General features: G+C 49.7%; 1 protein-coding gene across 5 annotated transcripts in view; it reads right to left on the reverse strand.

Moving 5' to 3' along the window:
• Window positions 1-21,863, reverse strand: part of TMTC3 (transmembrane O-mannosyltransferase targeting cadherins 3) — a 263,792-nt gene that overhangs the window by 204,559 nt on the left and 37,370 nt on the right. Inside the window, exon 2 of one of the 5 annotated variants that reach the window (XM_063927660.1) lies at window positions 18,599-18,777. The exons of the other annotated variants lie outside the window; for them this stretch is intronic. The gene's annotated coding sequence lies outside the window, so the exon portion shown is untranslated. The remainder of the gene's footprint in view (window positions 1-18,598; window positions 18,778-21,863) is intronic. 5 annotated transcript variants of the gene reach the window in all.

The raw sequence follows: 21,863 nt of genomic DNA on the forward strand, positions 1-21,863 counted from the left end.
CTCAGGAAAAACTATAGGTAGTTTTTTCACACCCCACATAATACCCTGTTTAGTGGTACCTGTAGTATCAGCTAAATGTAACGCCTCCTTCATTGCCAAAATCATATAACGTGTGGCCCTACTGGAAAATACGGTTGATTCGTCACCGTCGCCACTGGAATCAGTGCCTGTGTCTGGGTCTGTGTCGACCGACTGAGGCAAAGGGCGTTTTACAGCCCCTGACGGTGTTTGAGGCGCCTGGACAGGCACTAATTGATTGTCCGGCCGTCTCATGTCGTCAAACGACTGCTTTAGCGTGTTGACACTATCCCGTAATTCCATAAATAAAGGCATCCATTCTGGTGTCGACCCCCTAGGAGGTGACATCCCCATATTTGGCAATTGCTCCGCCTCCACACCAATATCGTCCTCATACATGTCGACACACACGTACCGACACACAGCAGACACACAGGGAATGCTCTTAACGAAGACAGGACCCCACTAGCCCTTTGGGGAGACAGAGGGAGAGTTTGCCAGCACACACCAAAGCGCTATATATGACAGGGATAGCCTTATAATAAGTGCTCCCTGTATAGCTGCTTTTATAATATAATTTTTGCCACTATTTTGCCCCCCCTCTCTTGTTTTACCCTGTTTCTGTAGTGCAGTGCAGGGGAGAGACCTGGGAGCCGTCCTGACCAGCGGAGCTGTGTAAGGAAAATGGCGCTGTGTGCTGAGGAGATAGGCCCCGCCCCTTTTCCGGCGGGCTCGTCTCCCGCTCTTTAGTGGATTCTGGCAGGGGTTAAATATCTCCATATAGCCCCCGGAGGCTATATGTGAGGTATTTTTTAGCCAAATAGGTTTTCATTTGCCTCCCAGGGCGCTCCCCTCCCAGCGCCCTGCACCCTCAGTGACTGCCGTGTGAAGTGTGCTGAGAGGAAAATGGCGCACAGCTGCAGTGCTGTGCGCTACCTTTAGAAGACTGAGGAGTCTTCTGCCGCCGATTCTGGACCTCTTCTTGTTTCAGCATCTGCAAGGGGGCCGGCGGCGAGGCTCCGGTGACCATCCAGGCTGTACCTGTGATCGTCCCTCTGGAGCCGATGTCCAGTAGCCAAGAAGCCAATCCATCCTGCACGCAGGTGAGTTCACTTCTTCTCCCCTAAGTCCCTCGTTGCAGTGATCCTGTTGCCAGCAGGACTCACTGTAAAATAAAAAACCTAAGCTAAACTTTTCTAAGCAGCTCTTTAGGAGAGCCACCTAGATTGCACCCTTCTCGGCCGGGCACAAAAATCTAACTGAGGCTTGGAGGAGGGTCATAGGGGGAGGAGCCAGTGCACACCACCTGATCCTAAAGCTTTACTTTTTGTGCCCTGTCTCCTGCGGAGCCGCTATTCCCCATGGTCCTTTCAGGAACCCCAGCATCCACTAGGACGATAGAGAAATGGACAATGCACTTATTTTAGATGCCAGCCGGCAGATCTCCCTCTGTGCAGCTCTCATGTAGAAGACTGAGTCTTTTATATGCTCTATGGTTAGCAGAATAGTGTCCCTGTCTAGGGTGTCAATATTTTCTGACAGGGAATCTGACCACGCAGCGGCAGCACTGCAAATCCATGCTGACGCAATAGCTGGTCTAAGTATAATGCCTGAGTGTGTATATACAGACTTCAGGATCGCCTCCTGCTTTCTATCAGCAGGTTCCTTGAGGCCGTCCGTATCCGGAGACGGTAGTGCCACCTTTTTAGACAAACGTGTGAGCGCTTTATCCACCCTAGGGGGTGTCTCCCAACGTGACCTATCCTCTGGCGGGAAAGGGAACGCCATTAGTAACTTCTTAGAGATTACCAATCTTTTATCAGTGAAAGCCCACGCTTCTTCACACACTTCATTTAATTCTTCTGATGGGGGAAAAACTACGGGTAGTTTTTTCTCCCCAAACAGAATACCCTTTTTAGTGGTACCTGGGTTTATATCAGAAATTTGTAACACCTCTTTCATTGCTTCAATCATGCAACGAATGGCCTTAGTGGACATTAGACTAGACTCATCGTCGTTGACACTGGTGTCAGTATCCGTGTCGACATCCGCGTCTGCCATCTGAGGTAGCGGGCGTTTTAGAGCCCCCGATGGCCTTTGAGACGCCTGGACAGGCACGAGCTGAGAAGCCGGCTGTCCCGCATTTGGCATGTCGTCCAATTTTTTGTGTAAGGAGTCGACACATGCACGCAATTCCTTCCATAAGTCCATCCACTCAGGTGTCTGCCCCGCAGGGGGTGACATCCCTTCTATAGGCATCTGCTCCGCCTCCACATCATTATCCTCATCAAACATGTCGACACAGCCGTACCGACACACCGCACACACACAGGGAATGCTCTAACAGAGGACAGGACCCACAAAAGCCCTTTGGGGAGACAGAGTGAGAGTATGCCAGCACACACCAGAGCGCTATATACTGCAGGGACTAACTGAATTATGTCCCCTATAGCTGCTGTTATATATATATACTGCGCCTAAATTTAGTGCCCCCCCCTCTCTTTTTTACCCTTTTCTGTAGTGTAGACTGCAGGGGAGAGCCAGGGAGCTTCCTTCCAGCGGAGCTGTGAGGGAGAAATGGCGCCAGTGTGCTGAAGGAGATAGCTCCGCCCCTTTTTCGCAGACTATTCTCCCGCTTTTTTATGGATTCTGGCAGGGGTAATTATCACATATATAGCCTCTGGGGCTATATATTGTGGTATTTTTGCCAGCCAAGGTGTTTTTATTGCTGCTCAGGGCGCCCCCCCCCAGCGCCCTGCACCCTCAGTGACCGGAGTGTGAAGTGTGTATGAGGAGCAATGGCGCACAGCTGCAGTGCTGTGTGCTACCTTGGTGAAGACTGATGTCTTCTGCCGCCGATTTTCCGGACCTCTTCTTGCTTCTGGCTCTGTAAGGGGGACGGCGGCGCGGCTCCGGGACCGAACACCAAAGCCAGTTCCATGCGGTCGATCCCTCTGGAGCTAATGGTGTCCAGTAGCCTAAGAAGCCCAAGCTAGCTGCAAGCAGGTAGGTTCGCTTCTTCTCCCCTTAGTCCCTCGCTGCAGTGAGCCTGTTGCTAGCAGGTCTCACTGTAAAATAAAAAACCTAATTATATACTTTCTTTTTAGAAGCTCAGGAGAGCCCCTAGTGTGCATCCAACCTCGGCCGGGCACAAAATCTAACTGAGGCTTGGAGGAGGGTCATAGTGGGAGGAGCCAGTGCACACCAGGTGACCTAAAAGCTTTCTTTAGTTGTGCCCAGTCTCCTGCGGAGTCGCTATTCCCCATGGTCCTTTCGGAGTTCCCAGCATCCACTAGGACGTCAGAGAAAATAAGAATTTACTTACCGATAATTCTATTTCTCGGAGTCCGTAGTGGATGCTGGGGTTCCTGAAAGGACCATGGGGAATAGCGGCTCCGCAGGAGACAGGGCACAAAAAAGTAAAGCTTTACTAGGTCAGGTGGTGTGCACTGGCTCCTCCCCCTATGACCCTCCTCCAGACTCCAGTTAGGTACTGTGCCCGGACGAGCATACACAATAAGGGAGGCATTTTGAATCCCGGGTAAGACTCATACCAGCCACACCAATCACACCGTACAACTTGTGATCTAAACCCAGTTAACAGTATGACAACAGAAAGGGCCTCTTAAAGATGGCTCCTTAACAATAACCCGAATTAGTTAACAATAACTATGTACAAGTATTGCAGATAATCCGCACTTGGGATGGGCGCCCAGCATCCACTACGGACTCCGAGAAATAGAATTATCGGTAAGTAAATTCTTATTTTCTCTATCGTCCTAAGTGGATGCTGGGGTTCCTGAAAGGACCATGGGGATTATACCAAAGCTCCCAAACGGGCGGGAGAGTGCGGATGACTCTGCAGCACCGAATGAGAGAACTCCAGGTCCTCCTTTGCCAGGGTATCAAATTTGTAAAATTTTACAAACGTGTTCTCCCCCGACCACGTAGCTGCTCGGCAGAGTTGTAATGCCGAGACCCCTCGGGCAGCCGCCCAAGATGAGCCCACCTTCCTTGTGGAGTGGGCTTTTACAGTTTTAGGCTGTGGCAGGCCTGCCACAGAATGTGCAAGTTGAATTGTGTTACAAATCCAACGAGCAATCGACTGCTTAGAAGCAGGTGCGCCCAACTTGTTGGGTGCATACAATATAAACAGCGAGTCAGATTTTCTGACTCCAGCCGTCCTTGCAATGTATATTTTTAAGGCTCTGACAACGTCCAACAACTTGGAGTCCTCCAAGTCGCTAGTGGCCGCAGGCACCACAATAGGTTGGTTCAGATGAAATGCTGATACCACTTTAGGGAGAAAATGCGGACGAGTCCGCAGTTCTGCCCTATCCGAATGGAAGATTAGATAAGGACTTTTATAAGATAAAGCCGCCAATTCAGATACTCTCCTGGCAGAGGCCAGGGCTAGTAACATAGTCACTTTCAATGTGAGATATTTCAAATCCACCTTTTTCAATGGTTCAAACCAATGGGATTTGAGGAAATCTAAAACTACATTTAGATCCCACGGTGCCACCGGAGGCACCACAGGAGGCTGTATATGCAGTACTCCCTTGACAAAAGTCTGGACCTCAGGGACAGAGGCCAATTCTTTTTGGAAGAATATTGACAGGGCCGAAATTTGAACCTTAATGGATCCCAATTTGAGACCCATAGATAATCCTGATTGCAGGAAATGTAGGAAACGACCCAGTTGGAATTCCTCCGTCGGAACCCTCCGATCCTCGCACCACGCTACATATTTTCGCCAAATGCGGTGATAATGTTTCACGGTGACTTCCTTCCGTGCCTTAATCAAGGTAGGAATGACTTCTTCTGGAATGCCTTTCCCTTTTAGGATCTGGCGTTCAACCGCCATGCCGTCAAACGCAGCCGCGGTAAGTCTTGAAAAAGACAGGGACCCTGCTGTAGCAGGTCCCTTCTCAGAGGTAGAGGCCACGGTTCGTCCGTGAGCATCTCTTGAAGTTCCGGATACCAAGTCCTTCTCGGCCAATCCGGAACCACTAGTATTGTTCTTACTCTTCTTTGCCGTATGATCTTCAATACCTTTGGTATGAGCGGCAGAGGAGGAAACACATACACTGACTGGTACACCCAAGGAGTTACCAGTGCGTCCACAGCTATTGCCTGTGGATCTCTTGACCTGGCGCAATATTTGTCCAGTTTCTTGTTGAGGCGAGACGCCATCATGTCTACAATTGGTCTTTCCCAACGGTCTATTAACATGTTGAAGACTTCTGGATGTAGACCCCACTCTCCCGGATGAAGATCGTGTCTGCTGAGGAAGTCTGCTTCCCAGTTGTCCACGCCCGGGATGAACACTGCTGACAGTGCTATCACGTGATTCTCCGCCCAGCGAAGAATCTTGGCAGCTTCTGCCATTGCACTCCTGCTTCTTGTGCCGCCCTGCCTGTTTACATGGGCGACCGCCGTGATGTTGTCCGACTGAATCAACACCGGCTTTCCTTGCAGGAGAAGTTCCGCCTGGCTTAGAGCATTGTAGATTGCTCTTAGTTCCAGAATGTTTATGTGAAGAGACTTTTCCAGACTCGTCCATACTCCCTGGAAGTTTCTTCCTTGTGTGACTGCTCCCCAGCCTCTCAGGCTGGCGTCCGTGGTCACCAGGATCCAATCCTGAATGCCGAATCTGCGGCCTTCTAATAGGTGAGCCTTCTGCAACCACCACAGAAGTGACACCCTTGTCTTTGGTGACAGGGTTATTCGCAGGTGCATCTGCAGATGCGACCCTGACCATTTGTCCAACAGATCCCTTTGGAATATTCTTGCATGGAATCTGCCGAATGGAATTGCTTCGTAAGAAGCCACCATTTTTCCCAGGACTCTTGTGCATTGATGTACTGACACTTTTCCTGGTTTTAGGAGGTTCCTGACCAGATCGGATAACTCCTTGGCTTTTCCCTCTGGAAGGAAAACCTTTTTCTGAACCGTGTCCAGAATCATTCCTAGGAACAGCAGACGAGTTGTCGGGATTAAATGGGATTTTGGAATATTCAGAATCCACCCGTGTTGTCTTAGCACCTCTTGAGATAGTGCTAAAGCTGTCTCCAGCTGTTCTCTGGACCTTGCCCTTATTAGGAGATCGTCCAAGTATGGGATAACTAATACGCCCTTTCTTCGAAGAAGAATCATCATCTCGGCCATTACCTTGGTAAAGACCCGAGGCGCCGTGGACAATCCGAACGGCAGCGTCTGAAACTGATAGTGACAGTTTTGAACAATGAACCTGAGGTACCCCTGGTGTGCGGGGTAAATCGGAACGTGTAGATACGCATCCTTGATGTCCAAGGATACCATAAAGTCCCCTTCTTCCAGGTTCGCTATCACTGCTCTGAGTGACTCCATCTTGAACTTGAACTTTTTTATGTAGAGGTTCAAGGACTTCAGATTTAGAATAGGCCTTACCGAGCCATCCGGCTTCGGTACCACAAATAGAGTGGAATAATACCCCTTTCCTTGTTGTAATAGGGGTACTTTGACTATCACCTGCTGAGCGTACAGCTTGTGAATGGCTTCCAACACCCTCTCCCTTTCGGAAGAGACGGTTGGTAAGGCAGACTTCAGGAAACGATGAGGAGGATCCGTCTCTAATTCCAACCTGTACCCCTGAGATATTATCTGCAGGATCCAGGGGTCTACCTGCGAGTGAGCCCACTGCGCGCTGTAATTTTTGAGACGGCCCCCCACTGTCCCCGAGTCCGCTTGAGAGGCCCCAGCGTCATGCTGAGGTTTTTGCAGGAGCCGGGGAGGGCTTCTGTTCCTGGGAAGGAGCTGCCTGTTGGTGTCTCTTCCCTCTTCCTCTGCCTCGTGGCAGGTACGACAAGCCCTTTGCTCTCTTATTTTTGTAGGAGCGAAAAGGCTGCGGTTGAAAGGTCGGTGCCTTTCTCTGTTGGGGAGTGACTTGAGGTAAAAAAGTGGATTTCCCGGCAGTAGCCGTGGCCACCAAGTCTGATAGACCAACTCCAAATAACTCCTCCCCTTTATACGGCAAAACCTCCATGTGACGTTTTGAATCCGCATCGCCTGTCCACTGTCGTGTCCATAAGGCTCTTCTGGCTGAAATGGACATAGCACTCACCCGAGATGCCAGTGTGCAAATATCCCTCTGTGCATCACGCATATAGATAAATGCATCCTTTATTTGTTCTAACGACAGTAAAACATTGTCCCTATCTAGGGTATCAATATTTTCAATCAGGGATTCTGACCAAACTACTCCAGCACTGCACATCCAGGCAGTTGCTATAGCTGGTCGTAGTATAACACCTGCATGTGTGTATATATTCTTTTGAATAACTTCCATCTTTCTATCTGATGGATCCTTAAGTGCGGCCGTCTCAGGAGAGGGTAACGCCACTTGTTTGGATAAGCGTGTGAGCGCCTTGTCCACCTTAGGGGGTGTTTCCCAGCGCGCCCTAACCTCTGGCGGGAAAGGGTATAATGCCAATAACTTTTTTGAAATTATCAACTTTTTATCAGGAGCAACCCACGCTTCATCACACACGTCATTTAATTCTTCTGATTCAGGAAAAACTGTTTGTAGTTTTTTTCACACCATACATAATACCCTGTTTTACGGTATCTGTAGTATCAGCTAAATGTAACGTCTCCTTCATTGCCAAAATCATATAACGTGTGGCCCTACTGGAAAATACGTTTGAATTTCTACCGTCGTCACTGGAATCAGTGCCCGTGTCTGGGTCTGTGTCGACCGACTGAGGCAAAGGGCGTTTTACAGCCCCTGACGGTGTTTGAGGCGCCTGGACAGGCATTAATTGATTGTCCGGCCGCCTCATGTCCTCAACTGACTGTTTAAGGGAAGATAAACCATCACGTAATTCCACAAATAAAGGCATCCATTCTGGTGTCGACCCCCTGGGGGGTGACATCTGCATATTTGGCAATTGCTCCGCCTCCACACCAATATCGTCCTCATACATGTCGACACCACGTACCGACACACACCGCAAACTCACAGGGAATGCTCTAATGAAGACAGGACCCACTAGCCCTTTTGGGGAGACAGAGGGAGAGTCTGCCAGCACACACCACAAAGCGCTATATATACAAGGGATATCCTTATATTAAGTGCTCCCTTATAGCTGCTTTAATATATATATATATAGCCATTAATGTGCCCCCCCTCTCTGTTTTACCCTGTTTCTGTAGTGCAGTGCAGGGGAGAGACCTGGGAGCCGTTCTGACCAGCGGAGCTGTGACAGAAAATGGCGCCGTGTGCTGAGGAGATAGGCCCCGCCCCTTTTTCGGCGGGTTCTTCTCCCGCTATTTTTCCAGTCAGGCAGGGGTTAAATATCTCCATATAGCCCCTATGGGCTATATGTGAGGTATTTTTAGCCTTGTATAAGGTTTATATTTGCCTCTCAGAGCGCCCCCCCCCAGCGCTCTGCACCCTCAGTGACTGCCCAGTGAAGTGTGCTGAGAGGAAAATGGCGCACAGCTGCAGTGCTGTGCGCTACCTTATGAAGACTGAGGAGTCTTCAGCCGCCGGTTTCCGGACCTCTTCACGCTTCAGCATCTGCAAGGGGGTCGGCGGCGCGGCTCCGGGACCGGACTCCACGGCTGGGCCTGTGTTCGATCCCTCTGGAGCTAATGGTGTCCAGTAGCCAAGCAGCAAATCCACTCTGCATGCAGGTGAGTTTACTACTTTCCCCCTAAGTCCCACGTTGCAGTGATCCTGTTGCCAGCAGGACTCACTGTAAAGAAAAAAAACCTAAACTAAACTTTCTCTAAGCAGCTCTTTAGGAGAGCCACCTAGATTGCACCCTTCTCGTTCGGGCACAAAATCTAACTGGAGTCTGGAGGAGGGTCATAGGGGGAGGAGCCAGTGCACACCACCTGACCTAGTAAAGCTTTACTTTTTTGTGCCCTGTCTCCTGCGGAGCCGCTATTCCCCATGGTCCTTTCAGGAACCCCAGCATCCACTTAGGACGATAGAGAAATAGGATTTTAATACCTACCGGTAAATCCTTTTCACTTAGTCCGTAGAGGATGCTGGGGACTCCAAAAGGACCATGGGGTATAGACGGGATCCGCAGGAGACATGGGCACTTTAAGACTTTAAATGGGTGTGAACTGGCTCCTCCCTCTATGCCCCTCCTCCAGACCTCAGTTAAAGGAACTGTGCCCAGGGAGACGGACATTTCGAGGAAAGGATTTTTGTTAACCAAGGGTGAGACACATACCAGTCCACAACACAACACACCGTACAACATGGCATTCAACTAACCAGTTAAAAGCATGAACCAAAAAAAATCAGCAACAGGCTGATTGAACCAAAACACAACCTTTGTGTAACCAAAGCAATAACTAATAACAAGTACTGCAGATAGAGTCCGCACTGGGACGGGCGCCCAGCATCCTTTACTGACTAAGAGAAAAGGATTTACCGGTAGGTATTAAAATCCTATTTTCTCATTCGTCCTAGAGGATGCTGGGGACTCCAAAAGGACCATGGGGTCTATACCACAGCTCCAGACCGGGCGGGAGAGTGCGGATGACTCTGCAGCACCGATTGAGCAAACATGAGGTCCTCATCAGCAAGGGTATCAAACATGTAGAATTTTGCTAAAGTGTTTGAACTCGACCAAGTAGCTGCTCGGCAAAGTTGTAACGCCGAGACACCTCGGGCAGCCGCCCAAGACGAGCCCACCTTCCTAGTAGAATGGGCCTTTACCGATTTCGGTAACGGCAAACCAGTCGTAGAATGAGCATGCTGAATCGTATTACAAATCCAGCGTGCAATAGTCTGCTTAGAAGCAGGAGCCCCAATCTTGTTGGAAGCATACAGGACAAACAGCGCCTCAGTTTTCCTGATACGAGCCGTTCTGGCTACATAAATTTTCAAAGCTCTGACCACATCGAGAGACTTTGAATCACCCAAGGCTTCAGAAGCCACAGGAATGCCAATTCCGACACCTGCCTCGCGGACGCCAAGGCCAATAGCATGACCACTTTCCAAGTGAGAAATTTCAGCTCAACCTTTCGTAAAGGTTCAAACCAATGTGACGTAAGGAACTGTAACACCACGTTAAGGTCCCATGGTGCAACTGGGGGCACAAATGGAGGTTGGATGTGCAGCACGCCCTTCACGAAAGTCTGTACTTCTGGAAGCGAGGCCAATTCCCTTTGAAAGAAAAATTGATAAGGCCGAAATCTGCACTTTAATAGATCCTAACTCTAGGCCCGCCTCCACACCAGCTTGCAAAAAAGGAGAAACCGACCCAGCTGAAATTCTTCCGTAGGGGCCTTCTTGGATTTGCACCAAGACACATATTTTCTCCAAATACGGTGGTAATGCTTCACCGTTACCTCCTTTCTAGCTTTCAGTAGTGGGGATGACCTCTCCGGGAATACCCTTCCGAGCTAAGATTTGACGTTCAACCGCCATGCCGTCAAACGCAACCGCCGTAAGTCCTGGAACACACACGGCCCCTGCTGTAACAGATCCTCTCTTAGAGGAAGAGGCCAGGGATCTCCTATGAGTAATTCCTGAAGATCCGGATACCAGGCCCTCCGTGGCCAATCTGGAACAACGAGTATCGTCTGAATCCCTGTTCTTCTTATGATCCTTATCACCTTTGGGATGAGTGGAAGTGGAGGGAACACATAGACCGACTGAAACACCCACGTTGTCACCAGTGCGTCCACTGCTATCGCTTGAGGGTCCCTTGACCTGGAACAATACGTCTGAAGCTTCTTGTTGAGGCGAGATGCCATCATGTCTATTTGAGGAAGTCCCCAACGACTCGTCACTTCTGCAAAGACCTCTTGATGAAGATCCCACTCTCCTGTATGGAGATCGTGTCTGCTGAGGAAGTCTGCTTTCTAGTTGTCCACGCCTGGAATGAAGACCGCTGACAGAGCGCTTGCATGTTTTTCCGCCCAGCGAAGAATCCTTGTGGCCTCCGCCATCGCCGCTCTGCTCCTTGTTCCGCCTTGGCGGTTTATGTGCGCCACCGCTGTTATGTTGTCCGACAATCAGGACGGTTAGGCCGCGAAGCAGATGTTCCGCTTGAACCAGGCCGTCGTAAATGGCCCTTAATTCCAGAATGTTTATGTGTAGACAAGCTTCTTGGCTCGACCATTTTCCCTGGAAATTTTCCCCCAGTGTGACCGCTCCCCAACCTCGGAGACTCGCATCCGTGGTCACCAGGATCCAATCTTGGATCCCGAACCTGCGACCCTCTAGGAGGTGAGAACTTTGGAGCCACCACAGGAGAGAAATCCTGCCCCTGGGAGATAGGCATATCTTCCTGTGCATGTGTAGATGGAACCCGGATCACTTGTCCAACAGTTCCCACTGAAAAACTCTGGCATGAAACCTGCCAAACGGGATGGCCTTGTAAGCCGCCACCATCTTCCCCAGCACTCGAGTGCATTGATGAATCGACACTCTTGCCGGTTTCAGAATTCCTTTGACCATGTTCTGGATTTCCAGATCGTTTTCGAACGGGAGAAAAAATAAGAATTTACTTACCGATAATTCTATTTCTCGTAGTCCGTAGTGGATGCTGGGGACTCCGTCAGGACCATGGGGAATAGCGGCTCCGCAGGAGACAGGGCACAAAAGTAAAAGCTTTAGGATCAGGTGGTGTGCACTGGCTCCTCCCCCTATGACCCTCCTCCAAGCCTCAGTTAGGATACTGTGCCCGGACGAGCGTACACAATAAGGAAGGATTTTGAATCCCGGGTAAGACTCATACCAGCCACACCAATCACACTGTACAACCTGTGATCTGAACCCAGTTAACAGCATGATAACAGCGGAGCCTCTGAAAAGATGGCTCACAACAATAATAACCCGATTTTTGCAACAATAACTATGTACAAGTATTGCAGACAATCCGCACTTGGGATGGGCGCCCAGCATCCACTACGGACTACGAGAAATAGAATTATCGGTAAGTAAAATCTTATTTTCTCTGACGTCCTAAGTGGATGCTGGGGACTCCGTCAGGACCATGGGGATTATACCAAAGCTCCCAAACGGGCGGGAGAGTGCGGATGACTCTGCAGCACCGAGTGAGAGAACTCCAGGTCCTCCTCAGCCAGGGTGTGCCCCTGACCAAGTAGCAGCTCGGCAAAGTTGTAAAGCCGAGACCCCTCGGGCAGCCGCCCAAGATGAGCCCACCTTCCTTGTGGAATGGGCATTTACATATTTTGGCTGTGGCAGGCCTGCCACAGAATGTGCAAGCTGAATTGTACTACACATCCAACTAGCAATCGTCTGCTTAGAAGCAAGAGCACCCAGTTTGTTGGGTGCATACAGGATAACAGCAAGTCAGTTTTCCTGACTCCAGCCGTCCTGGAAACCTATATTTTCAGGGCCCTGACAACATCTAGCAACTTGGAGTCCTCCAAGTCCCTAGTAGCCGCAGGTACCACAATAAGCTGGTTCAGGTGAAACGCTGACACCACCTTAGGGAGAAACTGGGGACGAGTCCGCAGCTCTGCCCTGTCCGAATGGACAATCAGATATGGGCTTTTGTGAGACAAAACCGCCAATTCTGACACTCGCCTGGCCGAGGCCAGGGCCAACATCATGGTCATCTTTCCATGTGAGATATTTCAAATCCACAGATTTGAGCGGTTTAAACCAATGTGATTTGAGGAATCCCAGAACTACGTTGAGATCCCACAGTGCCACTGGAGGCACAAAAGGGGGTTGTATATGCAGTACTCCCTTGACAAACTTCTGGACTTCAGGAACTGAAGCCAATTCTTTCTGGAAGAAAATCGACAGGGCCGAAATTTGAACCTTAATAGACCCCCAATTTGAGGCCCATAGACACTCCTGTTTGCAGGAAATGCAGGAATCGACCGAGTTGAAATTTCTTCGTGGGGCCTTCCTGGCCTCACACCACGCAACATATTTTCGCCACATGTGGTGATAATGTTGTGCGGTCACCTCCTTCCTGGCTTTGACCAGGGTAGGAATGACCTCTTCCGGAATGCCTTTTTCCCTTAGGATCCAGCGTTCAACCGCCATGCCGTCAAACGCAGCCACGGTAAGTCTTGGAACTGACATGGTATTTGCTGAAGCAAGTCCCTTCTTAGCGGCAGAGGCCATGAGTCCTCTGTGAGCATCTCTTGAAGTTCCGGGTACCAAGTCCTTCTTGGCCAATCCGGAGCCACGAGTATAGTTCTTACTCCTCTACGTCTTATAATTCTCAGTACCTTAGGTATGAGAAGCAGAGGAGGGAACACATACACCGACTGGTACACCCACGGTGTTACCAGAACGTCCACAGCTATTGCCTGAGGGTCTCTTGACCTGGCGCAATACCTGTCCAGTTTTTTGTTCAGGCGGGACGCCATCATGTCCACCTTTGGTCTTTCCCAACGGTTCACAATCATGTGGAAGACTTCCCGATGAAGTCCCCACTCTCCCGGGTGGAGGTCGTGCTGAGGAAGTCTGCTTCCCAGTTGTCCACTCCCGGAATGAACACTGCTGACAGTGCGATCACATGATTATCCGCCCAGCGAAGAATCCTTGCAGTTTCTGCCATTGCCCTCCTGCTTCTTGTGCCGCCCTGTCTGTTTACGTGGGCGACTGCCGTGATGTTGTCCCACTGGATCAATACCGGCTGACCTTGAAGCAGAGGTCTTGCTAAGCTTAGAGCATTGTAAATTGCTCTAAGCTCCAGTATATTTATTTATGTGGAGAGAAGTCTCCAGACTTGATCACACTCCCTGGAAAAATTTTTTTCCTTGTGTGACTGCTCCCCAGCCTTTCAGGCTGGCATCCGTGGTCACCAGGACCCAGTCCTGAATGCCGAATCTGTGGCCCTTTAGTAGATGAGCACTCTGCAGCCACCACAGAAGAGACACCCTTGTCCTTGGAGACAGGGTTATCCGCTGATGCATCTGAAGATGCGATCCGGACCATTTTTCCAGCAGATCCCACTGAAAAGTTCTTGCGTGAAATCTGCCGAATGGAATCGCTTCGTAGGAAGCCACCATTTTTCCCAGGACCCTTGTGCAATGATGCACTGACACTTTTCCTGGTTTTAGGAGGTTCCTGACTAGCTCGGATAACTCCCTGGCTTTCTCCTCCGGGAGAAACACCTTTTTCTGGACTGTGTCCAGAATCATCCCTAGGAACAGCAGACGTGTCGTCGGAGACAGCTGCGATTTTGGAATATTTAGAATCCACCCGTGCTGTCGTAGAACTACTTGAGATAGTGCTACTCCGACCTCCAACTGTTCTCTGGACCTTGCCCTTATCAGGAGATCGTCCAAGTAAGGGATAATTAAGACGCCTTTTCTTTGAAGAAGAATCCTCATTTCGGCCATTACCTTGGTAAAGACCCGGGGTGCCGTGGACAATCCAAACGGCAGCGTCTGAAACTGATAGTGACAGTTTTGTACCACGAACCTGAGGTACCCTTGGTGAGAAGGGCAAATTGGGACATGGAGGTAAGCATCCTTGATGTCCAGGGACACCATATAGTCCCCTTCTTCCTGGTTCGCTATCACTGCTCTGAGTGACTCCATCTTGATTTGAACCTTTGTATGTAAGTGTTCAAATATTTCAGATTTAGAATAGGTCTCACCGAGCCGTCTGGCTTAAGTACCACAATATAGTGTGGAATAATACCCCTTTCCTTGTTGTAGGAGGGGTACTTTGATTATCACCTGCTGGGAATACAGCTTGTGAATTGTTTCCAATACTGCCTCCCTGTCGGAGGGAGACGTTGGTAAAGCAGACTTCAGGAACCTGCGAGGGGGAGACGTCTCGAATTTCCAATCTGTACCCCTGGGATACTACTTGTAGGATGATCCAGGGGTCCACTTGCGAGTGAGCCCACTGCGCGCTGAAACTCTTGAGACGACCCCCCACCGCACCTGAGTCCGCTTGTACGGCCCCAGCGTCATGCTGAGGACTTGGCAAAAGCGGTGGAGGGCTTCTGTTCCTGGGAATGGGCTGCCTGCTGCAGTCTTCTTCCCTTTCCTCTATCCCTGGGCAGATATGACTGGCCTTTTGCCTGCTTGCCCTTATGGGGACGAAAGGACTGAGGCTGAAAAGACGGTGTCTTTTTCTGCTGAGATGTGACTTGGGGTAAAAAAGGTGGATTTTCCAGCTGTTGCCGTGGCCACCAGGTCCGATGGACCGACCCCAAATAACTCCTCCCCTTTATACGGCAATACTTCCATGTGCCGTTTGGAATCTGCATCACCTGACCACTGTCGTGTCCATAAACATCTTCTGGCAGATATGGACATCGCACTTACTCTTGATGCCAGAGTGCAAATATCCCTCTGTGCATCTCGCATATATAGAAATGCATCCTTTAAATGCTCTATAGTCAATAAAATACTGTCCCTGTCAAGGGTATCAATATTTTCAGTCAGGGAATCCGACCAAGCCACCCCAGCGCTGCACATCCAGGCTGAGGCGATCGCTGGTCGCAGTATAACACCAGTATGTGTGTATATACTTCTTAGGATATTTTCCAGCCTCCTATCAGCTGGCTCCTTAAGGGCGGCCGTATCTGGAGACGGTAACGCCACTTGTTTTGATAAGCGTGTGAGCGCCTTATCCACCCTAAGGGGTGTTTCCCAACGCGCCCTAACTTCTGGCGGGAAAGGGTATAACGCCAATAATTTTCTATCGGGGGAAACCCACGCATCATCACACACTTCATTTAATTTATCTGATTCAGGAAAAACTACAGGTAGTTTTTTCACACCCCACATAATACCCTCTTTTGTGGTACTTGTAGTATCAGAAATATGTAACACCTCCCTCATTGCCCTTAACATGTAACGTGTGGCCCAAATGGAAAATACGTTTGTTTCTTCACCGTCGACACTGGAGTCAGTGTCCGTGTCTGTGTCGACCGACTGAGGTAAATGGGCGTTTTAAAGCCCCTGACGGTGTTTGAGACGCCTGGACAGGTACTAATTGGTTTGCCGGCCGTCTCATGTCGTCAACCGACCTTGCAGCGTGTTGACATTATCACGTAATTCCCTAAATAAGCCATCCATTCCGGTGTCGACTCCCTAGAGAGTGATATCACCATTACAGGCAATTGCTCCGCCTCCTCACCAACATCGTCCTCGTACATGTCGACACCCACGTACCGACACACAGCACACACACAGGGAATGCTCTGATAGAGGACAGGACCCCACTAGCCCTTTGGGGAGACAGAGGGAGAGTTTGCCAGCACACACCAAAACGCTATATTATACAGGGACAACCTTATATAAGTGTTTTCCCTTATAGCATCTTAATATATAATAATATCGCCAAATAAGTGCCCCCCCTCTCTGTTTTAACCCTGTTTCTGTAGTGCAGTGCAGGGGAGAGCCTGGGAGCCTTCCTAGCAGCGGAGCTGTGTAGGAAAATGGCGCTGTGTGCTGAGGAGAATAGGCCCCGCCCCCTTTTCGGCGGGCTTCTTCTCCCGTTTTTCTGACAACCTGGCAGGGGTTAAATACATCCATATAGCCCCAGGGGCTATATGTGATGTATTTTTAGCCAGCATAGGTACTTTCATTGCTGCCCAGGGCGCCCCCCCAAGCGCCCTGCACCCTCAGTGACCGTTGGTGTGAAGTGTGCTGAGAGCAATGGCGCACAGCTGCAGTGCTGTGCGCTACCTCATGAAGACTGAGAAGTCTTCAGCCGCCGATTTCTGGACCTCTTCTCTCTTCAGCATCTGCAAGGGGGTCGGCGGCGCGGCTCCGGTGACCCATCCAGGCTGTACCTGTGATCGTCCCTCTGGAGCTAGTGTCCAGTAGCCTAAGAAGCCAATCCATCCTGCACGCAGGTGAGTTCACTTCTTCTCCCCTAAGTCCCTCGTTGCAGTGAGCCTGTTGCCAGCAGGACTCACTGAAAATAAAAAACCTAACAAAACTTTTACTCTAAGCAGCTCTTTAGGAGAGTCACCTAGATTGCACCCTTCTCGGCCGGGCACAAAAACCTAACTGAGGCTTGGAGGAGGGTCATAGGGGGAGGAGCCAGTGCACACCACCTGATCCTAAAGCTTTTACTTTTGTGCCCTGTCTCCTGCGGAGCCGCTATTCCCCATGGTCCTGACGGAGTCCCCAGCATCCACATAGGATGTCAGAGAAATTCTCTGTAGTTCCGTGTCCAGAATCATTGCCAAGAACGACAGCAGTGTTGTCGGAATCAACTGTGACTTTGGCAAATTTAGGAGCAAGCCATGTTGTTGCAGAACCGTCAGGGAGAGCGCAACGTTTTTCAGCAACTGCTCCTTTGAACTCGCCTTTATCAGGAGATCGTCTAAGTACGGGATAATTGTGACCCCTTGCTTGCGCAGGAGCACCATCATTTCCGCCATTACTTTGGTGAAAATCCTCGGGGCCGTGGAAAGACCAAATGACAACGTCTGAAACTGGTAATGACAATCCTGATCAGCGAACCTCAGGTACGCCTGATGAGGATATATGGGGGCATGCAGGTAAGCATCCGTTATATCGACTGACACCATAAAATCCCCCCTTCCAGACTGGAGATCACTGCTCGGAGGGATTCCATCTTTAATTTGAACCTTTTTAAAAAAAAGATTGAGGGATTTTAAGTTCATAATCGGTCTGACCGAACCATCCAGCTTCGGGACCACGAACAGGCTTGAATAAAACCCTTCCCACCGTTGTGACGGGGGTACCGCGACAATCACTTGCTGCTGACACAGCTTGTGTATTGCAGTACACACTACCTCCCTTTCCGGAAGAGAAGCTGGCAAGGCCGATTTGAAAAATCGGTGTGGGGGCACGTCTTGAAACTCCAGATTGTATCCTTGGGTCACAATTTCCAGCACCCAAGGATCTAGGCCCGAGTGAACCCAGACCTGACTGAATAGCTGAAGACGCGCCCCCCACCGGTGCGGACTCCCGCATGGGAGCCCCAGCGTCATGCGGTGGACTTAGCAGAAGCCGGGGAGGACTTTTGCTCCTGGGAGCTAGCCACAGCCGGTGACCTTTTTCCCCTCCCCTTGCCTCTAGCAGCAAGGAAGGAAGGAGGACCCTTGTCCTTTCATGAATTTATTAGACTGAAAGGACTGCATCTGATAGTGAGGCGTTTTCTTCTGCTGTGTAGGGACAAAAGGCAGAAATGAAGACTTACCCGCGGTAGCTGTAGAAACCAGGTCCGCGAGACCTTCTCCAAACAAAACTCCACCTTTATAGGGCAGAGCCTCCATAGCCTTTTTGGAATCAGCAGCACCATTTCATTGATGAGTCCACAACACCCTCCTAGCCGAGATTGCCATGGCATTGGCCCTTGATCCCAAGAGTTGAATTATAATGGACCGAGCGCTGTGTATGCTAGTAGGTGGTGTTCTGTGCCAAAAATTACTGATACTAATAATAAAGATAAAAAAATAAAAATAAAAAAATGAAATAAAAATAAAATAAATTAAAATAAAAAGGGGTTAGAGTAAAAGAGGGAAAGGTTTAAGAATAAATGCAATGTTTACAGCTCCTCTGTGGGTATGTGGAGCTAGGAGACGCTTATTCAGCAGGGAAGAAAATACAGTCTTTTAAATTGAAGCTATCCCTGTCTTACCCTGGAAATTATTTTCGGTGGTTCCAATATTCTTTGTTGGGACAGGTGGGGAGGCTTCTTCTGTAGTAGTAGCTGTGACTGTTTCCCTGTTCTCTCCCCCGCTGGCCGCACTGTAGCCGCTATTCTGTCCGAATAGTCGCGACCGGAAGTTCGGGTCTTCACTTCCGGTTGTTCGTGAGCTGGCGGCAAAGTAAAACAACAATCATCATACTCTTCTGTACTGATACAATGACAGAATATCAGCGTCTCTTGTCTTGTTCTCACAGAGCTGCATCACGTGAATAGCGCGCCTCTCTCCCCGTATCGCCAGACCGCTGAGCAGAGCGACCGAGCACCCAGCGAGAAGAGCTCTTTTTATTTTATTTTAATTTCATTTTATTTTTATCTTTATTATTAGTATCAGTAATTTTTGGCACAGAACACCACCTACTAGCATACACAGCGCTCGGTCCATTATAATTCAACTCCGTATCTTCAATAACCTGAGCAGCTCTTACAGCGCAGCAACCTATACAATTCATTTTTCCTTGATCCCAAGAGGCCAATATCCCTCGCAGCCTCCCTGAGATAGACTGCAGCGTCCTTGATATGACCCAGCGTCAAAAGTACGCTATCCCTATCCAGGGTGTCTAAGTCAGATGACAAGTTATCTGCCCATTTTTCAATCGCGTTACTCACCCATGCCGATGCTACGGCCGGCCTAAGCAGCGTACCCGTAGTGACATAAATAGATTTCAAAGTAGTTTCCGGTTTACGATCTGCAGGATCTTTAAGGGCTGCCGTGACAGGGGACGGTAGCACCACCTTCTTGGACAATCGCGCCAGAGCTTTGTCCACCGTGGGAGATGACTCCCACCCTAACCTATCCTCAGAGGGAAATGGGTATGCCATAGAAATTCTCCTAGGAATCAGCCACTTTTTGTCAGGAGCTTCCCAAGCCTTTTCAAAAAGAGCGTTAAGTTCATGAGAGGGAGGAAACGTTACCTCAAGTTTCTTTCCTTTAAACATACAGACCCTCATCTCAAGGACAGCGGGGTCCTCAGTGATATGCAACACATCCTTTATAGCCACAATCATGTACTGAATGCTCTTAGACAGTTTGGGATTCAACTTGGCATCATTATAGTCGACACTGGAGTCCGAATCCGTGTCGGTATCTGTATCTGCTATCTGGGTAAACGTACGCTTCTGTGACCCTGAAGTCTGAGTTTGTGACAAAACATCTCCCATGGATTGTTTCCATGCTTGGTTCTGAGACTCAGATTTGTCTAATCTCTTATGCAACAAAGCCACACTTGCATTTAAAACATTCCACATATCCACCCAATCAGCAGTCGGCGGTGCCGACTGAGTCACTCCCACAGTCTGTTCTGCCCCCGCACCAGCCTCCTCCTGGGAAGAGCATCCAGCCTTAGACATGTCGACACACGTGTACAGACACCCACAATCACACTGAGCTATAGGGGACAGACCCACAGTAAGGCCCTTCAGAGAGACAGAAAGGGAGTTTGCCAGCTCACACCCAGCGCCGTACCCGGTCTGACAGAATTTACAAAACCCAGACCTAGCAGCGCTTTTATATGTAAATTAATACAACATTAAATATGCTGTGCCCCCCCCCCCCCCCGCTTTTGCACCCTGTTACTTGATACAGAAGTGAAGGACCAGGAGGACCAGCGTGTCTGCAGCTTGCTGTGGAGAGAAAATGGCGCTGATTAGAGCTGGAGGATGAAGCCCCGCCCCCTACATGGCGCACTTCTGTCCCGCTTTTATTTATACTGGCGGGGGTCTGTATACAGTGCCTATGCACTGTATACTGTCATGCCAGTGCCCAAAATGAGGTTTAACTGCTGCCCAGGGCGCCCCCCCCCTGCGCCCTGCACCCATATAGTGTCGTTGGTGTGTGGGAGCAATGGCGCGCAGCGCGACCGCTGTGCGGTACCTCCGAAGATCAGAAGTCTTCTGCCGCCTCTGAAGTCTTCTTGCTTCTGCTACTCACCCGGCTTCTCTCTTCAGGCTCTGGGAGGGGGACGGCGGTGCGGCTCTGGGAACGAGCAGCTAGGCGCACACCAAGTGATCGGACCCTCTGGAGCTAATGGTGTCCAGTAGCCTAAGAAGCAGAGCCTTTAAACTCACAGCAGTATGTCTGCTTCTCTTCCCTCAGTCCCATGATGCAGGGAGCCTGTTGCCAGCAGTGCTCCCTGAAAATAATAAACCTAACAAAAGTATTTTCTAGAGAAACTCTGTAGAGCTCCCCTAGTGAGTGTCCAGTCTCTCTGGGCACAGAATCTAACTGAGGTCTGGAGTCCCCAGCATCCTCTAGGATGAATGAGAAATATAAAAACTCCACTCAGTTAGGGCCATGGCGGGAATCGGCACTGTGACTGTGAGTCCTGCCCTGGTGGTTTATGTAGGTGATGGAACTCTCATTGGGGGTAATTCCAAGTTGATCGCAGCAGGAATTTTGTTAACAGTTGGGCAAAACCATGTGCACTGCAGGGGAGGCAGATATAACATGTGCAGAAAGAGTTAGATTTGGGTGGGTTATTTTATTTCTGTGCAGGGTAAATACTGGCTGCTTTATTTTTACACTGCAAATTAGATTACAGATTGAACACACCACACCCAAATCTAATCTCTGCACATGTTAAATCTTCCTCCCCTGCAGTGCACATGGTTTTGCCCAACTGCTTACAAAATTCCTGCTGCGATCAACTTGGAATTACCCCCATTGTCCGAATGCACATTGACCATCAGACGCCCCTGGAGGAGAGGCTGAGGGAAGCAGAGAGTCCTGTACACTGCCCCCCACCCCTGAAGACTGGCATTGGTGGTGAGCTGGACCTAGTCCAGGATCCAAAAGGGCCTGCTCCCGTTCAGGTGGGTCCAGTGTAGCCAACACAAGAGAGAGTGATGAATCTTTTATGAGAGAACGTTAGTCTGTGCCTTGAGGTGCAAATATCACTTGTTCCACCTGGTTAGAATATCCAGTTAAAGAGGACGGGAGTCATACTCCACCATGTTGAATGTGGAGACCAATGATCCCAGGATCCGCAACAGGAGTGGATCAGCACCAGACGATGACCGAGAAATGTGCGATCCTTGACTTGCACGGCCTGAATCTTGTCTGCTGGAAGGAAGACCCATTGAACCCTGCAATCCAGAAGAGCTCCTAAATGTAACATCTCCTGAGAAGATGTCTACATAGATTTTCACCAATTAATCATCCACCCATGTTACTGTATAAGATCACTCAGATGAATGT

Source organism: Pseudophryne corroboree, chromosome 6 (genome assembly GCF_028390025.1).
Source record: "Pseudophryne corroboree isolate aPseCor3 chromosome 6, aPseCor3.hap2, whole genome shotgun sequence".
Classification (NCBI taxonomy): Eukaryota; Metazoa; Chordata; class Amphibia; order Anura; family Myobatrachidae; genus Pseudophryne; species Pseudophryne corroboree.